This window comes from Chelonia mydas, chromosome 8 (assembly GCF_015237465.2).
Source record: "Chelonia mydas isolate rCheMyd1 chromosome 8, rCheMyd1.pri.v2, whole genome shotgun sequence".
NCBI lineage: Eukaryota > Metazoa > Chordata > Testudines > Cheloniidae > Chelonia > Chelonia mydas.
In genome coordinates this window covers 27,442,951-27,467,429 of record NC_057854.1, presented here as the reverse complement: position 1 = coordinate 27,467,429, position 24,479 = coordinate 27,442,951, and the positions used below count along the sequence as shown (strand labels likewise).

Below are 24,479 nucleotides of genomic sequence, written 5' to 3'. Positions count from 1 at the left end.
TAGATCCAGTGGCCAGGAATCTTTATGCATAAGGGGACATTGAAGGAGTATATAGACCCAACTCCAGTTTAGGGATGTAGGTTTTGCCCACCTCTTAATCAGCCCAAATACTCAGGCTTTGAATCTAGAAGATTCAAAGCCTTCACCTGTAAAGTTAGCCAAACAATTATAATAATCTTTTTAGTACAGAAAGACTGGAAAATCTCTTCTGTATCAGAAATCCATAATGAAGCATTATATATCAAATGCAGAAGTTGAGACCATGTAAATTTGTCAGAAGAGTGGGTATGCCAAAGAACAGAATCCGGTAAGCCAGTGATCCAACTGAATATGCAAGATCAATGGTGGACATTCAAAAGATAACCCTAAATAATCCTGGATTCTGGAGTCCCATTTGCAAAGAATCTCAAAACTGGCCTTGTTTGTAGGTTTCACTACTTAATCAAGGAACACATGGAAGGACAGCATCAACAGACTGAAAAACTCAGGAAAAAATGTGATGTGAATATTTTCTTCAAATTATTATTCTGGCAGCTACATTTTGAACAAGCTGTAATTTGTTCAAGGCACCTTCTGTTAAAATTGCCAGCACAGAGTTACAGAGAACAAGCCAAGTTGAAATCAAAACATAGATTGGCATCAGTACATCCCTTCACCCTGGCTAACTGAGGCCTATGTTCTTGAGATCAGGATGTTTTTAACAATAGAATGCATGTTACCATTTAAAAAAAAAAAAACTTATATAGGCTTCTGATTCTATAAACACATCTTGTGCCCTCCAAAGAAAAGGGTGAAAAAAGGGGAAAGGACTTAAATAAATGACTGACCAATACTCAAGCTCTGACAGCTACTGTTTTCTATTTTATTTCAGCATAACACAAGCAATGTCATAGCCAAAAACAAGTTCTTCAGTGCTGAATTTAGGGAAGGAGCTAATCGGCCATTCTGTCAACACTTAATTAACAGAAAAAGGAGATGAAATATTAAAACAATTTGCCAAAATAATCAAGAGAAGGACAATACACCCACCGCTCACAGTGGGAGATGGAAGGGATTTCTGAATAGCATGGTGTGTTGGGCTGGGCTAGGAATAGGCAGAATAGGGGACTAGCTATTTTCTGAAGCAACATCCTCTGCTAACCATGTGAATATCCAAGCAAAATTCAATGCTTCATGAAGCCATTTGACTTTCCTCTTGATCTCTTTTGCAGCTGTTACTAAGCAGCCACAGGGCACAAGCAGTGGTCCTATAACTCCTGCTGGAGTTGTGCTGCCCTAGAGGGAGGTAGGGATACTTCATGTGGATGCCTCCTGCTGCTGGAGAGCTGATGGTCCTGATCTAGTGGGTAACATTGTCTCTTTTCCTGGATGACATGCTTGGCAGGAGGAAATGCTGGTCATTCAAGGGTCCTTCACAGTTCACCTTGACAAGAAAGGATAGGATCAATACTCCCACTCACATTTAAAGTCACCTTTGAGATTTCTGCTCTTAGGCAAATGGAATAATCATTCTCCTGCACACAGGTGTGATTTACCCTGGAGTGTATTTTGGGGGAGTGGTGTGTATATGTGTATATATATATAATCTCCAGATGTCTGAACTATTTCAAAGTTGGATTTTCTAGTTGAAGAAAATCCTTGGTGGAGGAAGAATATTTTCAGAAGGGACATGGAACATCTCTGACCTCCTTACCAGTACTTTTCTCCCTCAACCTTTTCTCCCTCAACTTTTCTCCCTCTCATTCACCTTTCTATAGTGAGTGGAATGATCATAAATAGGGGAAGGGGATCTGCGTGTATTTTATTCTAATTGGCTTATCTAAAAAGAGTTACCAGGCTGACTGAATAGTTCTATCAGCACAGATTAAGAGTTCTATTTCCTAGAACATCTAAATATTTTTTTCCCTTACAAGTGAAGCAGAGCCTTCTTGTATCTCACCATTGATTCAGAAGGTGAACTTGTTGTTGTTACATGTTTCATGTGGGAAATGGATTACCATTAGTAACTTTGGGAAGAAATTGTTCCAATGACATGTAATTTATTTTCTCAGCATGGGTAAATCTTAAAAGTATTGAGAAACAATATCTTAAAATAAACTGATTAGTATGCACGTTCTGTGGTCACATTTATGTTCTATTTATAACATTTATTCTGTTCTGGGCTCAGACAAACAAAACAAATGCAGCTGTGTAACACATTGATAATTTTCATTAGTTCTAAAAAGCCTCAATAGAATTTACAATTTTATTCATTATATCTAAATAATCCTGGAAAACTCACACTGAAGGTGACCCTACTATCTTATCTTGTTTGTTAATGAAAACAAAGAAAAAAAGGAAGGCTGGATGGGAAATCAAAAAAGACAAATAAGAAAAAGTAGGATGGAAAATAAAAATCACAAATGTAAACACTGGAAGCCATTCTAACTGGGGGCACTCTTGCATCATTATCAGAGGCAGATGTGCATGAGAGTAACTTGTAATTTGAATATCCTTTCTTTAATAAGTATATGGGGAGGGGTTATACACAGTTTTGTCATTTTTTTAAATCTCAAATCCTGATATTCTCTCAGCAGAAGTGTCAAAGCACAGCTACCACCAGTCTTTAAAAACCAAACCAACAAAAAAACCTTGTTCTGGCCAAAGATACAGGTTACCAGTGGTCTCCCTTTCCTGAGTTAGTTCAAATACCATTACAATAGATTTACAAACATTAAAGAGGAAACAATAAAAATCTTCAGGGAAACTAATTAACTTTTGTTAGGAATGAAGTTAGGAAAACACACTTAAAGATGCAAAAGATATTTTAAAATGCCCCCCACACACACCTTTTTACAATTTTATATTGTATAAAGAAGGCATGCAAGAGTAATTTATTTTCTTCCACAATGAGTTGTTAGGATACTTTTGCTTATTTTAACCTTAGAATGTAATGCCTGGTTTTCCCTAATTTTGCTGAAGTATCTCTTGGGGTTCTCAGAGATGTTTGTTGTTTAACTGCACCTTTAATAACATCCTTTCACCATACCACTCATTAATCATTGAAGTTATATATGTTCTACAAAAAACAACACATTTCAAACAGCCTGACTAAAGATTCCTCTCTCTTTCAGTTGTTCAACTTTCACTCTCTTGTCTCCTGTGATGTTTGATTTCATTAGCTCTCCAGTTAGCAGTGAATCTTCCAGAGTAGATAAAACAATATGTTTCTAATGTAAAAATCAAGCTGGGTGGGAAAAAAAAAAGTTCTGACATAGAAAGTCAGGCCTTCCTTACTCATCATAAAGAAGCCAAAAATGGTGGTTCTTCCTTTTATTATTATTATTATTTTGTTTATTATTTTTGCCTGTCACTTTAAAGTAACGGAGGGAAAGGCTTCCATTTTGCATGCTGCATTTTGAGGACATGATGGATTGAGAAGGCTTCCAAAAATCTATGATGTCACCAGTATTCAGACATGGATAGATGGACTTTACTCTGAGGATATAAGAAATGGTTCAGTCAATTGCTGAAGTGATTCAGAATATTGTTTTGGTATATAAATTCCATGAAGTTGTCGGCATAGATGGGCTGATTAAAATGATGCTTTACAGGTTGGGCTATGGAATCATGTGAGTTATCAAACTGTGTTGCTCCTTTTGTGTTCTTAATTGATGACAGTACCATGGAAAACACTTGGTATGTTTAGTTACCAGTGCACCACAAGAGCTGTAAGAAATCAATTAGCAAGACAAAAGTATGGATTGGTGGATTTAGGGTATGAAACCAAAGCTTCAAATAAGCTATGTGTGCCATTAGCTGCATTATACAGTGATGGTGCTAAACACTACATGGAACAATTGTGTTACTACAAGGCCAGATTTTGCTAGGTGTGCAAGTATGTATGCGTGTGTGAGAAACAACCCTTCCTTTTTCCTTGCATGACCAACATGACATTTAGAAGTATTGTAGTCCCGGCACTCAAGGTAGCAAAGGAGCTGCTCCCCCAGGGATAAAAAAGCCCTGTACCTTAACACCCTCTGAACTGGCTTAACAGGCTGAGGTGGTCAGGCAGCCTGGGAGCCTAGCCTGGGAGTCTGGAAGCCCTGTGGTCCCTGATCTGCGGCCCAGTGGCTGCCCCAGAGCTGCAGACCCTGGAAGCCCATCCCAGGATTTCCAGACTCCTGTCTTCATTGCATGGAGCCTGGAAGACTGAATGCTCCATGGCAGGGAACCTGGAAGTCATAGAATCATAGGACTGGAAGGCACCTCCAGAGGTCATCTAGTCCAGTCCCCTGCAGTCGTGGCAGGACTAAGTATTATCTAGCCCATCCCTGACAGGTTTTTGTCTAACCTGCTCTTAAAAATCTCCAATGACGGAGAATCCATAAACTCCCTAGGTAATTTATTCCAGTACTTAACCACCCTGACAGTTAGGAACTAAACCTCACTTGCTGCAGTTTAAGCCCATTGCTTCTTGTCCTATCCTCAGAGGTTAACAAGAACAATTTTTCTCCCTCCTCCTTGTAACAACCTTTTATGTACTTGAAAACTCTTATGATGTCCCCTCTAAGTAAAATTTTCAGAAATATAGCTAAGTGACTTAGGAGCCTAAATCCCATTTTCAAAAGTAACTAAGGTTACTAAGTCTTAGGTTCTTGAAAGTCATTGAGACTTAGGCTCCTAAGTGTTTAAGGGCCAGTTTTTAAAAAGTATTTTGGAACCTAAAGATACAGCTAGACACTTCTGAAAATCCCACAAGCCACCTATCAGCAGATACCTGAATACCTTTAAAAATCTGGCTCTGAGTGACAGTTTAGTCATATTTTCAAAAGTAACTGAGGCACTCAAAAGCCTAATTCCCATTGACTTTCAATAAGACTAAGCCCTGGTCTACATTAGGACTTTAGGTCGAATTTAGCAGCGTTAAATCGATGTAAACCTGCACCCGTCCACACAATGAAGCCCTTTTTTTCGACTTAAAGGGCTTTTAAAATCGATTTCTTTACTCCACCCCTGACAAGTGGATTAGCGCTTAAATCAGCCTTGCCGGGTCAAATTTGGGGTACTATGGACACAATTCGATGGTATTGGCCTCCGGGAGCTATCCCAGAGTGCTCCATTGTGACCGCTCTGGACAGCACTCTCAACTCAGATGCACTGGCCAGGTAGACAGGAAAAGAACCGCGAACTTTTGAATCTCATTTCCTGTTTGGCCAGCGTGGCAAGCTGCAGGTGACCATGCAGAGCTCATCAGCAGAGGTGACCATGATGGAGTCCCAGAATCGCAAAAGAGCTCCAGCATGGACTGAACGGGAGGTACGGGATCTGATCGCTGTATGGGGAGAGGAATCCGTGCTATCAGAACTCCGTTCCAGTTTTCGAAATGCCAAAACCTTTGCCAAAATCTCCCAGGGCATAAAGGACAGAGGCCATAACAGGGACCCGAAGCAGTGCCGCGTGAAACTTAAGGAGCTGAGGCAAGCCTACCAGAAAACCAGAGAGGTGAACGGCCGCTCCGGGTCAGAGCCCCAGACATGCCGCTTCTATGATGAGCTGCATGCCATTTTAGGGGGTTCAGCCACCACTACCCCAGCCGTGTTGTTTGACTCCTTCAATGGAGATGGAGGCAACACGGAAGCAGGTTTTGGGGACGAAGAAGAAGATGATGATGATGATGAGGTTGTAGATAGCTCACAGCAAGCAAGTGGAGAAACCAGTTTTCCCGACAGCCAGGAACTGTTTCTCACCCTGGACCTAGAGCCAGTACCCCCCCGAACCCACCGAAGGCTGCCTCCTGGACCTGGCAGGTGGAGAAGGGACCTCCGGTGAGTGTACCTTTTAAAATACTATACATGGTTTAAAAGCAAGCATGTGAAAGGATTAATTTGCCCTGGCATTCGCGGCTCTCCTGGATGTACTCCCAAAGTCTTTGCAAAAGGTTTCTGGGGAGGGCAGCCTTACTGCGTCCTCCATGGTAGGACGCTTTACCACTCCAGGCCAGTAACACGTACTCGGGAATCATTGTACAACAAAGCATTGCAGTGTATGTTTGCTGGCATTCAAACAACATCCGTTCTTTATCTCTCTGTGTTATCCTCAGGAGAGTGAGATATCATTCATGGTCACCTGGTTGAAATAGGGTGCTTTTCTTCAGGGGACATTCAGAGGAGCCCGTTCCTGCTGAGCTGTTTGCCTGTGGCTGAACAGAAATGTTCCCCGCTGTTAGCCATGGGGAGGGGGAAGGGTTGAGGGGGTAGCCACGCGGTGGGGGGAGGCAAAATGCGACCTTGTAACGAAAGCACATGTGCTATGTATGTAATGTTAAGAGCAAGGTTTACCCTGAAAGAGTGTAGCCACTGTTTTATAAAATGTGTCTTTTTAAATACCGCTGTCCCTTTTTTTTTCTCCACCAGCTGCATGTGTTTCAAAGATCACAGGATCTTCTCCTTCCCAGAGGCTAGTGAAGATTACAAAGAAAAAAAAAACGCACTCGTGATGAAATGTTCTCTGAGCTCATGCTGTCCTCCCACACTGACAGAGCACAGACGAATGCATGGAGGCAAATAATGTCAGAGTGCAGGAAAGCACAAAATGACTGGGAGGAGAGGTGGAGGGCTGAAGAGAGTAAGTGGCGGGCTGAAGAGTAAGTGGCAGGCTGACGACAGGGCTGAAGCTCAAATGTGGGGGCAGCGTGATGAGAGGAGGCAGGATTAATGCTGAGACTGCTGGAGGATCAAACCAGTATGCTCCAGTGTATGGTTGAGCTGCAGCAAAGGCAGCTGGAGCACAGACTGCCACTACAGCCCCTGTGTAACCAACCGCCCTCCTCCCCAAGTTCCATAGCCTCCACACCCAGATGCCCAAGAACGGAGTGAGGGGGCCTCCGGCCAACCAGCCACTCCACCACAGAGGATTGCCCAAAAAACAGAAGGCTGGCATTCAATAAATTTTAAAGTTGTAAACTTCTAAAGTGCTGTGTGGCATTTTCCTTCCCTCCTCCACCACCCCTCCTGGGCTACCTTGGTAGTCATCCCCTTATTTGTGTGATGAATGAATAAAGAATGCATGAATGTGAAGCAACAATTACTTTATTGCCTCTGCAAGCAGTGATCGAAGGGAGGAGGGGAGGGTGGTTAGCTTACAGGAAAGTAGAGTGAACCAAGGGGCGGGGGGTTTCATCAAGGAGAAACAAACAGAAGTGTCACACCGTAGCCTGGCCAGTCATGAAACTGGTTTTCAAAGCTTCTCTGATGCGTACCGCGCCCTCCGTACCGCGCTCTTCTAACCGCCCTGGTGTCTGGCTGTGCGTAACCAGCAGCCAGGCGAATTGCCTCAACCTCCCACCCCGCCATAAACGTCTCCCCCTTACTCTCACAGATATTGTGGAGCGCACAGCAAGCAGTAATAACAGTGGGAATATTGGTTTCGCTGAGGTCTAAGCGAGTCAGTAAACTGCGCCAGCGCGCCTTTAAACATCCAAATGCACATTCTACCACCATTCTGCACTTGCTCAGCCTGTAGTTGAAGAGCTCCTGACTACTGTCCAGGCTGCCTGTGTACGGCTTCATGAGCCATGGCATTAAGGGGTAGGCTGGGTCCCCAAGGATAACTATAGGCATTTCAACATCCCCAACAGTTATCTTCTGGTCTGGGAATAAAGTCCCTTCCTGCAGCTTTTGAAACAGACCAGAGTTCCTGAAGATGCGAGCGTCATGTACCTTTCTCGGCCATCTCACGTTGATGTTGGTGAAACGTCCCTTGTGATCCACCAGAGCTTGCAGCACTATTGAAAAGTACCCCTTGCGGTTTATGTACTCGCTGGCTTGGTGCTCCGGTGCCAAGATAGGGATATGGGTTCCGTCTATGGCCCCACCACAGTTAGGGAATCCCATTGCAGCAAAGCCATCCACTATGCCCTGCACATTTCCTAGGGTCACTACCCTTGATATCAGCAGATCTTTGATTGTGTGGGCTACTTGCATCACAGCAGCCCCCACAGTAGATTTGCCCACTCCAAATTGATTCCCAACTGACCGGTAGCTGTCTGGCGTTGCAAGCTTCCACAGGGCTATCGCCACTCGCTTCTCAACTGTGAGGGCTGCTCTCATCTTGGTATTCATGCGCTTCAGGGCAGGGGAAAGCAAGTCACAAAGTTCCATGAAAGTGCCCTTACACATGCGAAAGTTTCGCAGCCACTGGGAATCGTCCCAGACCTGCAACACTATGCGGTCCCACCAGTCTGTGCTTGTTTCCCGAGCCCAGAATCGGCGTTCCACAGCATGAATCTGCCCCATTAGCACCATGATGCATGCATTGGCAGGGCCCATGCTTTGAGAGAAATCTGTGTCCATGTCCTGATCACTCACGTGACCACGCTGATGTCGCCTCCTCGCCCGGTATCGCTCTGCCAGGTTCTGGTGCTGCATATACTGCTGGATAATGCATGTGGTGTTTAATGTGCTCCTAATTGCCAAAGTGAGCTGAGCGGCCTCCATGCTTGCCTTGGTATGGTGTCCGCACAGAAAAAGGCGCGGAACGATTGTCTGCCGTTGCTCTGACGGAGGGAGGGTCGACTGACGACATGGCTTACAGGGTTGGCTTACAGGGAATTAAAATCAACAAAGGGGGTGGCTTTACATCAATGAATATTTCAGGCAGGACTTCACGGATGGTTCCAATAAGAAATGGTGCACCTAAGTAATTGTTCTTATTGGAACAAGCAGGTTGGTCTGGCCTCTGATTGATACATGGCTAGATTTACCTCGCTGCACCTTCTCTGTGAGTGACTGCAGTGTGACCTAGAGGAATGAGTCCCCTAGACGGGGGCGAGGGGGGGAGCAAATGAGTACAAAACAAATCTGGTCTATTTCTTGTTTTGATCCACTCCATCTATCTTTTACATCTTTAGCTGGCAGCAGACGGTGCAGAAGGACTGCAAGCCATCCACATCTCATGGCTGCTCGGCAGAAGATGGTGCAGTAGGACTGCTAGCAATCCGTATTGCCTGCCTGCTCACCACTGCTAAGATGGTTCATAGGACTGACTGCAGGACTAAAGAGAATGACCTGATCAAGTCACTTCTAATGTAGTCCCTGCACCCATGTCGGCCAGGAGCACCTCGAACATGACGATGATGGCTACCAGTCCTACTGCACCGTCTGCTGCCACAAGGCAAGGGGTTGCTGCTGCTGTGTAGCAATGCAGTACCACGTCTGCCAGCACCCAGGAGACATACGGTGATGGTTACCTGAGCGGGCTCCATGCTTGCTGTGGTATGGCGTCTGCACAGGTAACTCAAGAAAAAAGGTGCAAAACGATTGTCTGCCCTTGCTTTCACGGAGGGAGGGAGGGAACGGGGGCCTGACGATATGTACCCAGAACCACCCGCGACAATGTTTTAGCCCCATCAGGCAATGGGATCTCAACCCAGAATTCCAATGGGCAGCGGAGACTGCGGGAACTGTGGGATAGCTACCCACAGTGCAACACTCCAGAAGTCGACGCTTGCCTCGGTACTGTGGAAGCACTCCGCCGAGTTAATGCACTTAATGCACTTAGAGCATTTTCTGTGGGGACACACACATTCGAATATATAAAAACGATTTCTAAAAAACCGACTTCTATAAATTTGACCTAATTTCGTAGTGTAGACATACCCTTAGGCTCCTAAATTCCTAAGTCACTTACGAAAATGGGACTTTGCCATGTAATTTAGTCTGATCAGAGCAATGCCTAAATAACTTTAAAAATATGGCTCTAACTCACTTTTGAAAATGGAATATAGACTCTTAAGTCACTTAAGGTATGTCTACACTGTGAAGTTGTCGACAAAACTTTTGTCTTTCACAGGTACTTAAAAAAGCCCCTCCCCCGAAAGACAAAAGTTTTGCTGACGCAAGTGACAGTGTGAATGCAGCTTTGTCGGCAGGAGCGCTCTCCTGCCAACAAAGCTAATGCTGCTTGCGGGGCTGGAAGTATTTTGTCGGCAAAAAAGCCAACAAAGTACAGACAAAGAGCACTTACACATGCTGACTTTCAGCAACAAGGCTGTGTCAATGCTGACTTGTCAGTAAAAGCTGCGTGGTGTAGACAAGCCCTTAAATACTTTAAAAAAAATTATCCTTGGTATCCTGAATCTCACAGTGCAACAAAGCTTTTGTGTGTGTGTGTGTGTTTATAATGCTACTAAAAATTGTAAATTACTGTGCAAACCACTATTTCTTTAATTCTATAAGAATGAGATAATGGGGATAATGAGGATTGTTCCTTTCTAATTCTAGTGTGATATTTTTGTGGATGGTTTTTAAAGCACATAGTATGCTATTAGAGATAATGTAGACAGCTCCTTTGTTTTTCTGGGGCGTGTCATTCAGGGGTTATTTATTTATTTTAAGTGCATAGCATGTGATTGGTGATGATGTGGACATTGTCTTTGTTTTGCTGCTGTTATCTCTGGGCATTTACACTTTAAAATAATCTGATCTGAGATGTATGACGATGCAGACTTTTAAGTCACATGACCTGCAGAACATTTAGAGGGAATGGGAATTCTTTCTATCCTGATACAGTTGGTTTGATTAAAGAATGATCATTATGAAACACATCAGAGCTCAAATCTGATTTGAGGACCATTTAGCAGTAGCCAATGGGAGCTACTTCTGAAGTGCTGGAAACAAACAAAAAAGAGTTTGAGCTGTATTTCATACTGTATTTCATCTAGCAAAAAGAAATGGAGTACTTGTGGCACCTTAGAGACTAACCAATTTATTTGAGCATAAGCTTTCGTGAGCTAGAGCTCACTTAATCAGATGCATACTGTGGAAAGTGTAGAAGATCTTTTTATACACACAAAGCATGAAAAAATATCTCCCCCCACCTCACTCTCCTGCTGGTAATAGCTTATCTAAAGTGATCACTCTCCTTACAATGTGTATGATAATCAAGTTGGGCCATTTCTAGCACAAATCCAGGTTTTCTCACTCCCCCCCCCCCCCCCCGCACACAAACCCACTCTTCTGCTGGTAATAGCTTATCTAAAGTGACCACTCTCTTTACAATGTGTATGATAATCAAGGTGGGCCATTTCCAGCACAAATCCAGGGTTTAACAAGAACGTCTGAGGAGGGGGGTGGGTAGGAAAAAACAAAGGGAAATAGGTTACCTTGCATAATGACTTAGCCACTCCCAGTCTCTATTCAAGCCTAAGTTAATTGTATCCAATTTGCAAATGAATTCCAATTCAACAGTTTCTCACTGGAGTCTGGATTTGAAGTTTTTTTGTTGTAATATCGCAACTTTCATGTCTCAGGCCCTACGCTACCAGCACTCCCAGCTACCTTCGAGACACCACTGACTTCCTGAGGAAACTACAGTCCATTGGTGATCTTCCTGATAACACCATCCTGGCCACTATGGATGTAGAAGCCCTCTACACCAACATTCCACACAAAGATGGACTACAAGCCGTCAAGAACACTATCCCCGATAATGTCACGGCTAACCTGGTGGCTGAACTTTGTGACTTTGTCCTTACCCATAACTATTTTACATTTGGGGACAATGTATACCTTCAGATCAGCGGCACTGCTATGGGTACCCGCATGGCCCCACAGTATGCCAACATTTTTATGGCTGACTTAGAACAACGCTTCCTCAGCTCTTGTCCCCTAATGCCCCTACTCTACTTGCGCTATATTGATGACATCTTCATCATCTGGACCCATGGAAAAGAAGCCCTTGAGGAATTCCACCATGATTTCAACAATTTCCATCCCACCATCAACCTCACCCTGGTCCAGTCCACACAAGAGATCCACTTCCTGGACACTACAGTGCTAATAAACGACGGTCACATAAACACCACCCTATACCAGAAACCTACTGACCGCTATTCCTACCTACATGCCTCCAGCTTTCACCCTGACCACACCACATGATCCATCGTCTACAGCCAAGCTCTGCGATACAACCGCATTTGCTCCAACCCCTCAGACAGAGACAAACACCTACAAGATCTCTATCAAGCATTCTTACAACTACAATACCCACCTGCGGAAGTGAAGAAACAGATTGATAGAGCCAGAAGAGTTCCCAGAAGTCACCTACTACAGGACAGGCCTAACAAAGAAAATAACAGAACTCCACTAGCCGTCACCTTCAGCCCCCAACTAAAACCCCTCCAACGCATTATTAAGGATCTACAACCTATCCTGAAGGATGACCCAACACTCTCACAAATCTTGGGAGACAGGCCAGTCCTTGCCTACAGACAGCCCCCCAACCTGAAGCAAATACTCACCAACAACCACATACCACACAACAGAACCACTAACCCAGGAACCTATCCTTGCAACAAAGCCCGTTGCCAACTGTGCCCACATATCTATTCAGGGGACACCATCACAGGGCCTAATAACATCAGCCACACTATCAGAGGCTCATTCACCTGCACATCCACCAATGTGATATATGCCATCATGTGCCAGCAATGCCCCTCTGCCATGTACATTGGTCAAACTGGACAGTCTCTACGTAAAAGAATAAATAGACACAAATCAGATGTCAAGAATTATAACATTCATAAACCAGTCGGAGAACACTTCAATCTCTCTGATCACGCGATTACAGACATAAAAGTTTCTATATTACAACAAAAAAACTTCAAATCCAGACTCCAGCGAGAGACTGTTGAATTGGAATTCATTTGCAAATTGGATACAATTAACTTAGGATTGAATAGAGACTGGGAGTGGCTAAGTCATTATGCAAGGTAACCTATTTCCCCTTGTTTTTTCCTACCCGCCCCCCTCCTCAGACGTTCTTGTTAAACCCTGGATTTGTGCTGGAAATGGCCCACCTTAATTATCATACACATTGTAAGGAGAGTGGTCACTTTAGATAAGCTATTACCAGCAGGAGAGTGGGGTGGGGGGAGGTATTTTTTCATGCTTTGTGTGTATAAAAAGATCTTCTACACTTTCCACAGTATGCATCCGATGAAGTAGCTCACGAAAGCTTATGCTCAAATAAACTGGTTAGTCTCTAAGGTGCCACAAGTACTCCTTTTCTTTTTGCGAATACAGACTAACATGGCTGTTACTCTGAAACCTGAAATATTTCATCTAGAACAGCCATTCTCAACCAGGGGTCTAGGGATCCCTGGGAGGCTGTGAGTAGGTTTCAGGGGGTCTGCCCAACCAGAGAGCAGGGCAAGCAAGAGTAGAAAGTTGAAGCCCGAGCCCCATTACCTGGGGCTGAAAGCTGAAGCCCAAGCAAACTTAGCTTCATGGAGCTCCCTGTGGTGTGGGACACCAGGCAATTGCCGTGTTTGCTCCCCCTATTGCTGGCTATGGCTTTTAATCTACTGGAAACACAGAAAAACAGTTGTTATGGCACAGGTGGGCTGTGGAATTTTTATAGCGTGTTGTGGGGGAGGTCGGGTCGGCTCAGAAACAAAAAGTTTGAGAACCCCTGATCTAGGGGGTTATCATTCTGCTGTTTATGTATGACTAGATATTCAAAGGTTTTGAGTATCTATAGTTCGCATGGACTTCAGCTGCACTTCTGAAAATCAGAAAAATTCTCAATGAATGGTGTCTACCTAATGTCCTGAGTCTAGCAATTCTACATCCAGTACTTATATACCCATCTGTGAATAAAACTACCATGCTGGTGTGACATTTCCTTGTGTAACAATGTTCCACCAAATATCTCCAGGTCAACTTTCCTAAACTATTAAGCAAATTAATTTGCTAACTGTCAATACTACAAATTCTCGCCAAGATTGTATAATCCTAAAATGTTTGACTACAACTGTACTTTTAAACTCCAAGTTTCAGAGTAGCAGCCTTGTTAGTCTGTATCCACAAAAAGAAAAGGAGGACTTGTGGCACCTTAGAGACTAACAAATTTATTTGAGGATAAGCTTTCGTGAGTCTCTAAGGTGCCACAAGTCCTCCTTTTTTTTTAAACTCAAAATAGGGCAAGAAAATGAACCACTCTTTTATTATTCTCGGACAGCTAGTTTATAAGCATTTGGTTACCAAACATAGTAAGAGACTGCACATAATACATTCTATTCTTTTGTTGTTTCAGTGTGCATCTCTCATGTATTTGTTTATGCATGATGTCCCCAGAGTACTGATAATATTTTAAAGGATTTTTTTCAAGTCGGTTTTTCATTTTGTTTTTCCACTTTCTCACTTTATAATTATTTTTATTTAAGTTGAGAGGAAACAAAGACTAAATTCCTGATTTTGCAAATGGCACTCCCCAGAGACGTAAGATGCCAGCTGCACATATCTCTTTGCAGTACCAAAATACCTTTACACAATTAACTGCATCTTTATATAAAATACCCTAACCTATTAATCCACAGTTAGGGTGCCATAACGCGTTAATCATAGGCGCAGCACCACAAGTTTTTTTTCAGGAAATCTAAAAACACTCCATTTTATTTGAAATCATTGAAAGAATTGTCTAAAAGCTTTCATGGAGCTTTACACAAGCAATACAACTGTGGAAAAGATTAAAATTTGCATACGTATACGTGAATGCAGTTGTGACATATAGTGTCATTACTAAAACATTTTAGATTATATTTGTTACTAACATAAATTAGCATATTAATATACATTAATATTATAATTAATTAGAATATTAACATATTATACTTATAATGTGCCGCCCCTTTCCTTTTTCAAAATTAAAAAATAAAACCCAAATTATGAGCACAAAGAAATAGAAAAAAATTGTTTGCATTCCTTTGTCTTGAATGTCATAATGACGGTTGAATTATTTAAATAGCTTCTCATCTCATTGCCTTTGTTGGTTTATTTTTGAAAAGTTAATAAAGAATTTTTTTAAAGTTGCATATACTTCATTTACCATATCTGTAAAGACTCTTAATTTTTCAGGGGGAAAAGCTCAAAAGAATAAAATAATTAAAAGCATCCAAGGGCTTGATCAAAAGCTATTATAGTCAAGGTGAGTTTGACTTAAATGGACTTTGGATCAAGCCCTGACCGAACAGTTGTCCAATTTCTGGAAATTTTCATCATATAACCATGAACATGTGCAACAGTTAATTTAGACCTTAATATTATTAAACACCAATGAACTATATATATATTATTCAATGGTCTAGAATATTGTTCTCAATTTTGTCACGAAAACATTATAATTTCAGTACCATCCTTAGTAAAATGTCTCACAAATTCCCTCTGAAATGTCCAGGAACATTCAAACATGTTTTCTATATTTTACCATTTTTCTTCTTTTTAATATAAGATTTTGTCCCTGTCACCCACAGTCTTCTTCAACGCATAGCTGAAGGGACGGCCATAGCGATCGTTCACCATTTGGTCCATTCCTGTGCGGACGCAAGGGCTCAACGGGCCGAGAGTCCAACATTGGAAGAGACATGATGCACCCATGTAACTGGGGTCTATTTCTGGACTGCCTCCACCCCTTCACTGGTGGAATTTTATCCCTTATGTCACAAGCCACCTGCAGACGGCGTTCACCAAAACATCTTGTGGCATTCTTGTGATATGTCAGCAGACAGTGGCCCCAGTAATCTGTAGACTGGAGCAACCGTAAATCTCTGCATTACAAATGAAGTTGTTCCACTTTGTGCCTGATATACAACGTTAGCATTCTGTGTAGAAAGCCTCCAGCTTTGCCCAGTCTGAGCGGCATAGCGTCTATGTTTCACAACCATACAGCAGTACGGAGAGGATACAGCTTGAATAGATCCTGAACTTGGTGGTTGTGCCGAGTTTATGTTGATTTCATATTCGTTGTAGACAACCCCTGGCAGATGCTGCAGTGCCAATCTGGTGAAGAACCTCCATGTGGGAGTTGGAGTATAAAACCCAAAGAGCAAAAGCTGGAGACTGCTTCAACAGTTTCATTATTCAAAGAGATTATCCATTTGCTGGAGCGCCTTGTGAAACTTCGGGCTCTATACTAGAAGAACAATGTCATCTTCATAATCAAGGTGTGAGAGCAAGAGATCACTGATCTTGATGCCTATGGATCTGACGGAATGCTGCATTATGAAATCCATTGCCCAACAAAACAGTGCAGGGGCCAAGACACAGCCCTGCCTGACACCAGATACTGGTTTAAAAGGTGATGACATCCAATTCCCAAGACGTACAAAAGGCAGTGGTTCCATTATGCAGCTTGCTAATTAAGTCCAGCAGAGTGGTTGGGACACCTAAGCCCTTTAAAACCTTCCATAGCATGACTTGGTCAACTGAATCAAATGCAGCCCTAAGATAGACATGTGCCACTTGCAGGGGCTTCTTGAATTCACAATGAATTTCTGACAACAAGCAGAGGGCAAAAATGGCCTCTAATGTGGATCTGTTCCTCATAAAGCCTGACTGTTGGGGGTGATGCTTCTAATGCAGCAGCAGAACATGTGCAAACACCTTTTCTGACACAGACAACAAAGTGATCGGCCTGTAGCTCTTACATTCACTCCGCAGTCTCTTGCCCTTGTAAAGTGAGATCACAGTACTGTCCTTCCAGCCAGCTGGCAAGGTTCCTGTTCTCCACACCAGGCAAAAGATGGCCAGAAGTGATTCCACCACAGGATCAAAAGTGCATTTTAGCAGTCCTGGGGGAATGCCATCAGCACCAGCTGCACGTCCATTTTTCAGTTTGGAGATGGTGTGCTTCACTTAATCAACATTGGTGCATCAGTACAAGTGTCTGAGTCCAAAACAACAGTGGCTGGCAAATCATCCAGCTCTGAGCAAGCAGCAGCTGTAGGCTGGTTCAGAGCACTGTGATAATATTCCACCCAGCGTGAGAGGATGTCGTTATCTGATTTACCTGGTTATAATATGCCTCATGATCGCAAATTACCAGGGCATTGAACTTTCGCTTTAGCTGATTACAAGTGAGCTTATGACTGAGCTGGTGAGCTTGTGGCCTTCAATTTAACTGTCTGGAAGGCCGCCTCTAATAGCCATAGTCGAAGTGCTGGGCACCCATAGTCAATGTCTGCTCAGCGGTTTGGCAGAGGATGGAGGTGAACAGAGACCAGGCTACCTTGATGTTGCCTGGCAGATTGGCTAGGGCCGAGAGTCTATTGCTGACTGTGGTGGGGCGGTGCCCCACTCCCTGAGAAGAAGGGCTGAACCAGGCCAAAGAGGCTGTGCAGACCTGCAGCAGCCAACCAGAGAAGGCCTGGGGAGAACCAATCAGGGCCAACCTAGGCCCTATATAAAGGCTGCCTAGCAAAGAGCAGGGTGGTCAAGGGAGGAGGACTGGTTCCTGAGCTGAAAGGTAGCACCCTGGACAGAGCAGTGCTGGGGAAGGGCAGAAGGAGCTGGGGTGCTCCGGCCAAGGAAAACCCCAGGCTGCCGGCCTAGCTACAGAGGCCTGGACAGGTGCATAGGGCCGAAGGGGAAGTGGCCCAGGGACAATAGCAGGGCAAGGGGAGAGAAGGAGGGCAGAGAGGCTGCCGCTAGAGGGTCCCTGGGTCAGGACCCAGAGTAGTGTGTGGGCCTGGGTCCCCCCTTCCCCTTGTGCTACACCTGGCTGAAGAGGAGTGTGGCCTGATCCAGGCTGTGGCTGGTCCCTGCGACGAGGGGCTAGACTCAGAGGCTGCAGCCAGCCACTACAGCAGGTGCAGATCGTGGATGGCTGATAACACCAAACCCCTGGAAGGGGGTGAGACCAGAGCAGTGGGCACTGCCAGAGGGCAGTGTCCTGAAGCGGATGTCACTGAGCAGGGAGCAACACAGGTCTGGATACCAACAGATGGCGAGAGACAGATGGGACACCACTGGCAGAGGGTGCTCTGCAACGGACAGAGCTAAGTCCCAGACGTGCCAGCGGGAGGCGCAGCAGTGGTGAGTCCCAACCCTGTCACACTGACATTGATACTAAACCTGTTGACTAAACCCAACATGTGGAGAAGTTCATCGATGTCAAACTTCTTCATCGTAGAGGGCTTACTTTCTCATTAAAATGTCAGCACCATACAGGCAATCACTCGGTGGTGATGCATTATCTTGTGGTGATCCGTGACTGTGGCACATTCCAAAATGCAATATACTCTGCAGGAGGTGAAGAAACACCTGTCATTTGATGATGTGGGTCAACTCCTGAGTGACGCTGATGTGAGAGATGCAGGACATTGGTGTATGCATCGCCGCTTAAACCATGACATGAGATTGGAACACCCTAAAAATCTATAACAGTTATTTTCCAAGTCCTCCATTAATATTACAGTACCCAAAACTTAAGAGACCAGGAGTCAAAACACATTTTCAACAGACAAAGATGGATCAGATACAATGCTATACTGTATCAATTTGGCACAACTGTGCATTGGGTAGAATCCCTCCCAGATCTCTTCCTGGTCAGCAGAAGAGTACACAAACTGCTACAGTTCTTTAAGGGTGCAGCTTACTTTCCACTGCACATCTGGCTTATATGGGAGCCTTGCTCCTCCCTACCAATTTGAGATGCTGTGCTTCTGAGGTGGGAGTGGGTTAGAATCTTGGTAGAAACCATATACTTCTCCAAATTCAGGGGTTGCAACTGTGTTCAGCATTGATGTAGACCATATAAGTAGGGTGACCAGACATCCCGATAAAATTGGGACTGTCCCGATTTTTAGTTCTTTGTCCCGCATCCCGACCAATGCACGGTCAGGACACTATTTGTCCCGATAATGCGGCTTTGGCCGCTCCGGCATGTTTTTTTTTTTTTTTGCTTCCCCCATGTGTCCCAATATTTTGTCCGTTTTATCTGGTCACCCTACATATAAAAGAAAGGAGACTCTTTCCTCACTTCAACCTCATGGCATGATCATGTAGGGGCCAAGAAGAATCTATACAAATACCTAATATTTACACTCACAGATATTATTTTATTAGTAGTATTGCTAGTAACCTCAGTGCTAGACCCGAACCCCATTGTGTTAGGCACTGTGGAAACACTGAACAAAAAGGTGGGGATTGATATCACATTATCAGTGGGCTTTCATCAGATACAAAGTGGCATTACCACAAAGATTTATCAGGGGTTACAAAGGATGGTAACTGCATTGTATTGATTCTAATTTAGTTTAAAAACCATACTAAGAAAGCTGTAAGGATCATCCAGGATGATCCACAACATGAAAAGAGCAACTATTCAAGGTTTAATTAAATGAATGTGATTATCATGCCCAGTTAAGGACTTTCTTGCCTATTCTGTGCATCATCCTTTCATACAAGAGAAAGATTCACAAGTTTGAGAGAGTTCAGAGATAAGCCAATAATAATACCTAGCCCTAAGATCTGGAAAATAAAAAATAAACATTAATATACCTAGGTGACAAACTCGACTTGTTCAGTGTAGGGGAAAAAAAGGCCACTTCATGGAATGGAACTCAGATAATGAAGACAGTGTGATACTTACAATTGAATTGTAATGTTTATCATGACATTAGATTGGTACATGATGCTTCTGAAGTGTTGTGACTCAGTGTCAAGATATAACAACTTTCCCCTTGCTTCTGAGTAGGCGTGATTCTTAGTTTGCAGATTTGTTTGCAAGCAAGTCACTGTGTTTATGATATATGAAATCCCACCTTTTTTGACTGGGATGTCTCTGCTCATGACTGGTGAAGTACAATGTTTAGAATCGAGTTTATGGTGAAAACGCTAAAATTTATGAACCCCAAATTAGTTTTACATGGTTCGAAGTTTCTTGTATGACCTATCTATATTGTTCTTAGACCTGTGAGAAACTGATGGCAGAACTGAAATATCAGATCTCTTCTGAATTACTGGGACATGTGAAGAAAGAAATAGAGGAAGAATTTTTTGAATCTTGAACGAGTTTGATGGAGGTAGCCAGTAAGGGAAAACAGGTATTTTTGCAAAACTGAAAGAAAAATGCTGGATTGCACTGTTTCAGTCACAAGAAATTCTGGCCTCATAGAAGTTAATTGGAGGTTTTCCATTGACTTCAATAGGGCAAGATTTCACTCAAAGACTGGAACTAACAGTAGGTAATGCAGTAAGGACATCAACAATGGCAAACCAGTTCAAAACCTTCAGAAACAAACGGCATGCTGTATACAGAATTCCACCCCAAAACGAGAGAGAAATTGAAGTCAGCTGTCAGTGGAGCATCACAGCTAAAAAAAGTGGAAAGCCTCTTTATTATAAGTGGATTGCTTTTGATTTCCAATTAGTTAATGCTATTTCTATAGAATCATAGGACTGGAAGGGACCTCAAGAGATCAACTAGTCGATCCCTGGGAGGTGTTTGTCTAACCTGCTTTTAAAAATCTCCAATGATGGAGATTCCACAACCTCCCCAGGCAATTTATTCCAGTGCTTAACCACCCTGACAGTTAAGAAGTTCAAAATGTCCAACCTAAACCTCCCTGGCTGCAGTTTAAGCCCATTGTTTCTTGTCCTATCCTCAGAGGTTAAAGAGAACAAATTTTCTCCCTCCTCCTTGTAACAACTTTTTATGTACTTGAAAACTATTATCATGTCCCCTCTCAGTTTTCTCTTTTCCAGACTAAACAAACTCAGTTTTTTCAATCTTCCCTCATAGGTCATGTTTTCTGGACCTTTAGTCATTTTGTGTTGCTTTTCTCCAATTTGTCCACATCTTTCCTGAAATGTGGCGCCCTGAACTTGACACAATAGTTGAAGCCTAATCAGTGCGGAGTAGAGCAGAAGAATTACTTCTCGTGCCTTGCTTACAACAGGCCTGCTAATACATCCCAGAATGATGATTGTTTTTTTTTTCAGCAGTATTACACTCTATACCATGATCTGTCTTATCACATTCATGAAGCCAACAGAGAAGAGACAGATTCAAGAGAAAGATCTCCCTGCTGGAAAGACAACAACAAAATCATCCACTGACTAACCCTTGTTTTAATCTTGGGTGCCCTAGGAGAATTTACAGATCTTCCAGAGGCTTTGCAAGTAAGAGATACCACATGTTCAATAGCTACCAAGTTGCTATGAAGACAAATAAGTGTGTTCAAAACAAAGGGAAGAAAGTGTGCCATAGTCCCTTGGTGTAAAAGAATAGAGGGGATAGTCATTCGAGGAGATATCTGGGGTGAATCTATTCAAAGAAATTGATACCTAGGGAGACAGTCACACAGGCCAATTATACCATGCTCCTGTTGACACCGTGGTAGTAAACTTACATGAAACCACTTCCTCACTAAGATGTGTCAGATTCATGGAGGGTTCCACCGTCAGATGAGTTTGGAGAGGCTGATTAATGAGCTCTGGCTTTCCTGAACACCCCTCCTACATTTATTGTACAGTACTGAGTACTATACAGGAAGTTTACAGATCTCACGGAGGACAGCACAGACCCAATTTCAGTAGCTGGCAACAGCTTTGGGAGTTTATATATGCTGCAGGTCAAACAGAAGTCAGTCAATACTGAAAGTGAAACAGGACACAGCAAAATTAGTGACGTGCATCCACAATAATCCGCCTGTCACACACTGATTATCAATAATGCTTTTCATCTCTTGTTGCACTGGTGTTAAAACAATGGTTTCCAGTAACATATTTACAGTAGGTTTTAGCCCACAAAAGCTTATGCCCAAATAAATTTGTTAGTCTCTAAGGTGCCACAAGTATTCCTCGGTTTTTTTGCTGATACAGACTAACACACTACCACTCTGAAAGGCTAATTAACAGACATTCTGCAGACTACACAGCATGTAGGACCAGAAAAGGAGAAAAAACAATTAACACATTTGGAATGAAGAGGATCACTTTGTAGGGCATTTTGGCTAATTTGGCGACTGAGAGCCATTAGTAATTATTCTTCCCCCTCCCCTCAAAAAAAAGTACTGTTGGATTCACTGAGCCCACAGGGGTTTTAAAAACCAGTGTGTTGGACTCCATTAAAACTGAAGACAGTAGACAAGTATGAGCAAGTGACAGAGAATGTATCGCTCTGAGCATAGAAGGAAAGTGACTCAGTTTTGTCAGAAGCAGGGAAGGAGTTAAGAAGTGAATTTAGTGTTAGTGAAAAGTGCCTGATTGACAGCTCTGGAGACTGTGTAATGGCAAAAGAGGTACGGTAGTAGCAGCCGCAATAATATATGTTTCCTTACCTTGTCCTAGGCCAATGTGCCTTCACCATGACCTGGAGGGAAAATAGCTTGGGATGAGAGGATAGTTCAGTCTCCATGGTCATGCACTCCTGTTTAGACATCCAACAAGGATGCTCTCACAGGGTGAAGACACACCATAGCAGCAGCTGTTAGAACCTAGCAGGACAATGCTGACTCATTGGGGCAGCTGCCAGGTCTAGCTCATTAACTGCATCCTATATATAAGGTGGAAATAGCTCTTTTTTTGCAGAGAAGTCTCTGCTGGCAAATCCTACGAACAGCCAAGCACAGAGTGAAATTTTAGGCTGAAGTTTACAGTTTTGTTATTTCAATTACCAGTAAAGCTAGAACTCAGGAAGAGGGCATATTTTGAATAAAAAGAATATGCATAGAGTCTGTTCAGAGTAGGGTATGACCTTTACTTGATTATATGTTCCAAATGCAGCAGTGAGGATTTGTGTGATGTCAACACTGAGCTGCCAAGAAGCGGACAGAGACACATAGTTGTGGTCTAATGGTTAGAAATGGGTACAAGAGCCAGGACTACTACTTCTAGCTCTGCCTATATTTCAGTGTTATCTTGGGCAAGTCACTCGCTCTTCCAAGATCTTGGTTTACATCGGGTGTTTAACATTTAATTAAATAAAATAAATTACTTCAAGACCTTTGGATGAAAGCTCACATACACACACAAAAATATTATTGAACAGACAGCAAAATATTTGCCACAAAGGTTTCCCATAATGGAGTCAAGATTAAAGATTAACCTAACTTCACTGACCCTGTTAAAGACAGTAAACTCTTTCTCTGATGTTAAGAAATATCTAAGGAGTTGAGACTTGGACTACACTCTGTTAAGACCCGCCAGACTAAGAATTGCACAAGGAGGGCAATCTTATGTTTATTCATCACTGGCAGACGCTAATACATTTCTGGATCAACGTTTGGCAGACATATGAACCAACACAGAGAATTAACAATCAGGTATTGAGTTAGAATGCTGAATACTACTGATGGATTGATTATGTTTTTGAGCTATTTAGATAATTGGACATACTAAGTATAAAGCTTTTTTTGCAATGATAATGGACCAGGTCTGTTGTGGTCTATTTAGCAAACACTTTGACTTTTTTTTTTCTTTAAAAGCTTGTTTACATTCCTGTACATCCTGACTTCATCAATATTCTGTCCTTTGAATTATAGTGTCATGCTAGCAGTGCTATAGAAATAGTTCAGAGGGCACTTACATTATAAACCTCTGTTTTCAGAGGGCTAATACAGTAAATCAGCAAAACACAATAATTCTTTAGGTCCTTCCAAGCTCGAATAATGACATACGGGGCTAAATTCTGCCTTCAGTTACACACATGCAACACCATAAACTCTATGGCCCCAATCTAACAAAACACTTGAGCACATGCTTAAGATTAAAAATATATGGATTTATTCATGTCCATAACAATAAGCATGTACTTAAGTGCTTTGCTGAGTTAGGACCTATACATCCAGATGTTCATACTATGCTCTTAGAAAAGTATCTGAGCACCTGATTTGCCCAATATAACAGAGGAAGAATTTAACCCACTTTGGTCTCAGTTCTGCAAGGTATCTATGCATAAGCATAACTTTAAGCAAGAGTAGTCCTAATGAAGTTAGGCACATTCCTGAATTAAGTCCACAAGGACCAATCCTGTTCCCATTGAAGTCAATGGAAAAATGTCCACAGATTTCAATGGTGTAACACCAAAACTTTAGTCTCAGACTTGTAGCTAATTTTCACCAAAGGCAGGATCCTGTGAGGTGCTGGTCACTCTTAACTCCCACTACAGTCTGAGTTGAGGACACTCTGTACCTCATGTAATCAGACCCCCAAAATGGGATTAATCTGGGCTTTTTTATATTTGCCAAACATTCAGTTACAAGTATCTGTATAGTTTCAGACTCTTTGGGGCTCATACAAAATCTTTGTTTAAAAATCAATCAGAACTATCTGGATACTAAGGTGTAAGTGCCATTGAAATCCTATAAAATATAAATACATGTATTTTTAATTATTCAAGTTGATAGTTGTCTTTTTGGGGTAAGAATTAAAAGTAACAGCTAAATTTTTAAAAAACCAACTACATTTTCTTAAATAATTATTCATCACAAAGCTATATTGTATATAGTATACCATTTCAATTTCAAAACATGGGCTTACCAGTCACATATGACACAGAGGAAAAGAATCAAAATACAGAAAGGTAACATACCACATTATCAAACATTTCTTTCTCCCTTCTGAGTACTACTACTTACTTTGTGCAAATTCATTATGCAAACTAATGTTAAAACAGATTCTGCATTTTACCTTTGGGGTCATACAATATTCAAGAAA

The 24,479-nt window shown here is 42.6% G+C and overlaps 1 long non-coding RNA gene across 1 annotated transcript in view; it reads right to left on the bottom strand.

Moving 5' to 3' along the window:
- Positions 1-841: 841 nt before the first annotated feature.
- Positions 842-24,479, bottom strand: part of LOC122461519 — a 68,417-nt gene continuing 44,779 nt past the window's right edge. The window contains exon 2 of the long non-coding RNA XR_006283456.1: positions 842-1,423. This is a non-coding gene — a long non-coding RNA (uncharacterized LOC122461519). The remainder of the gene's footprint in view (positions 1,424-24,479) is intronic.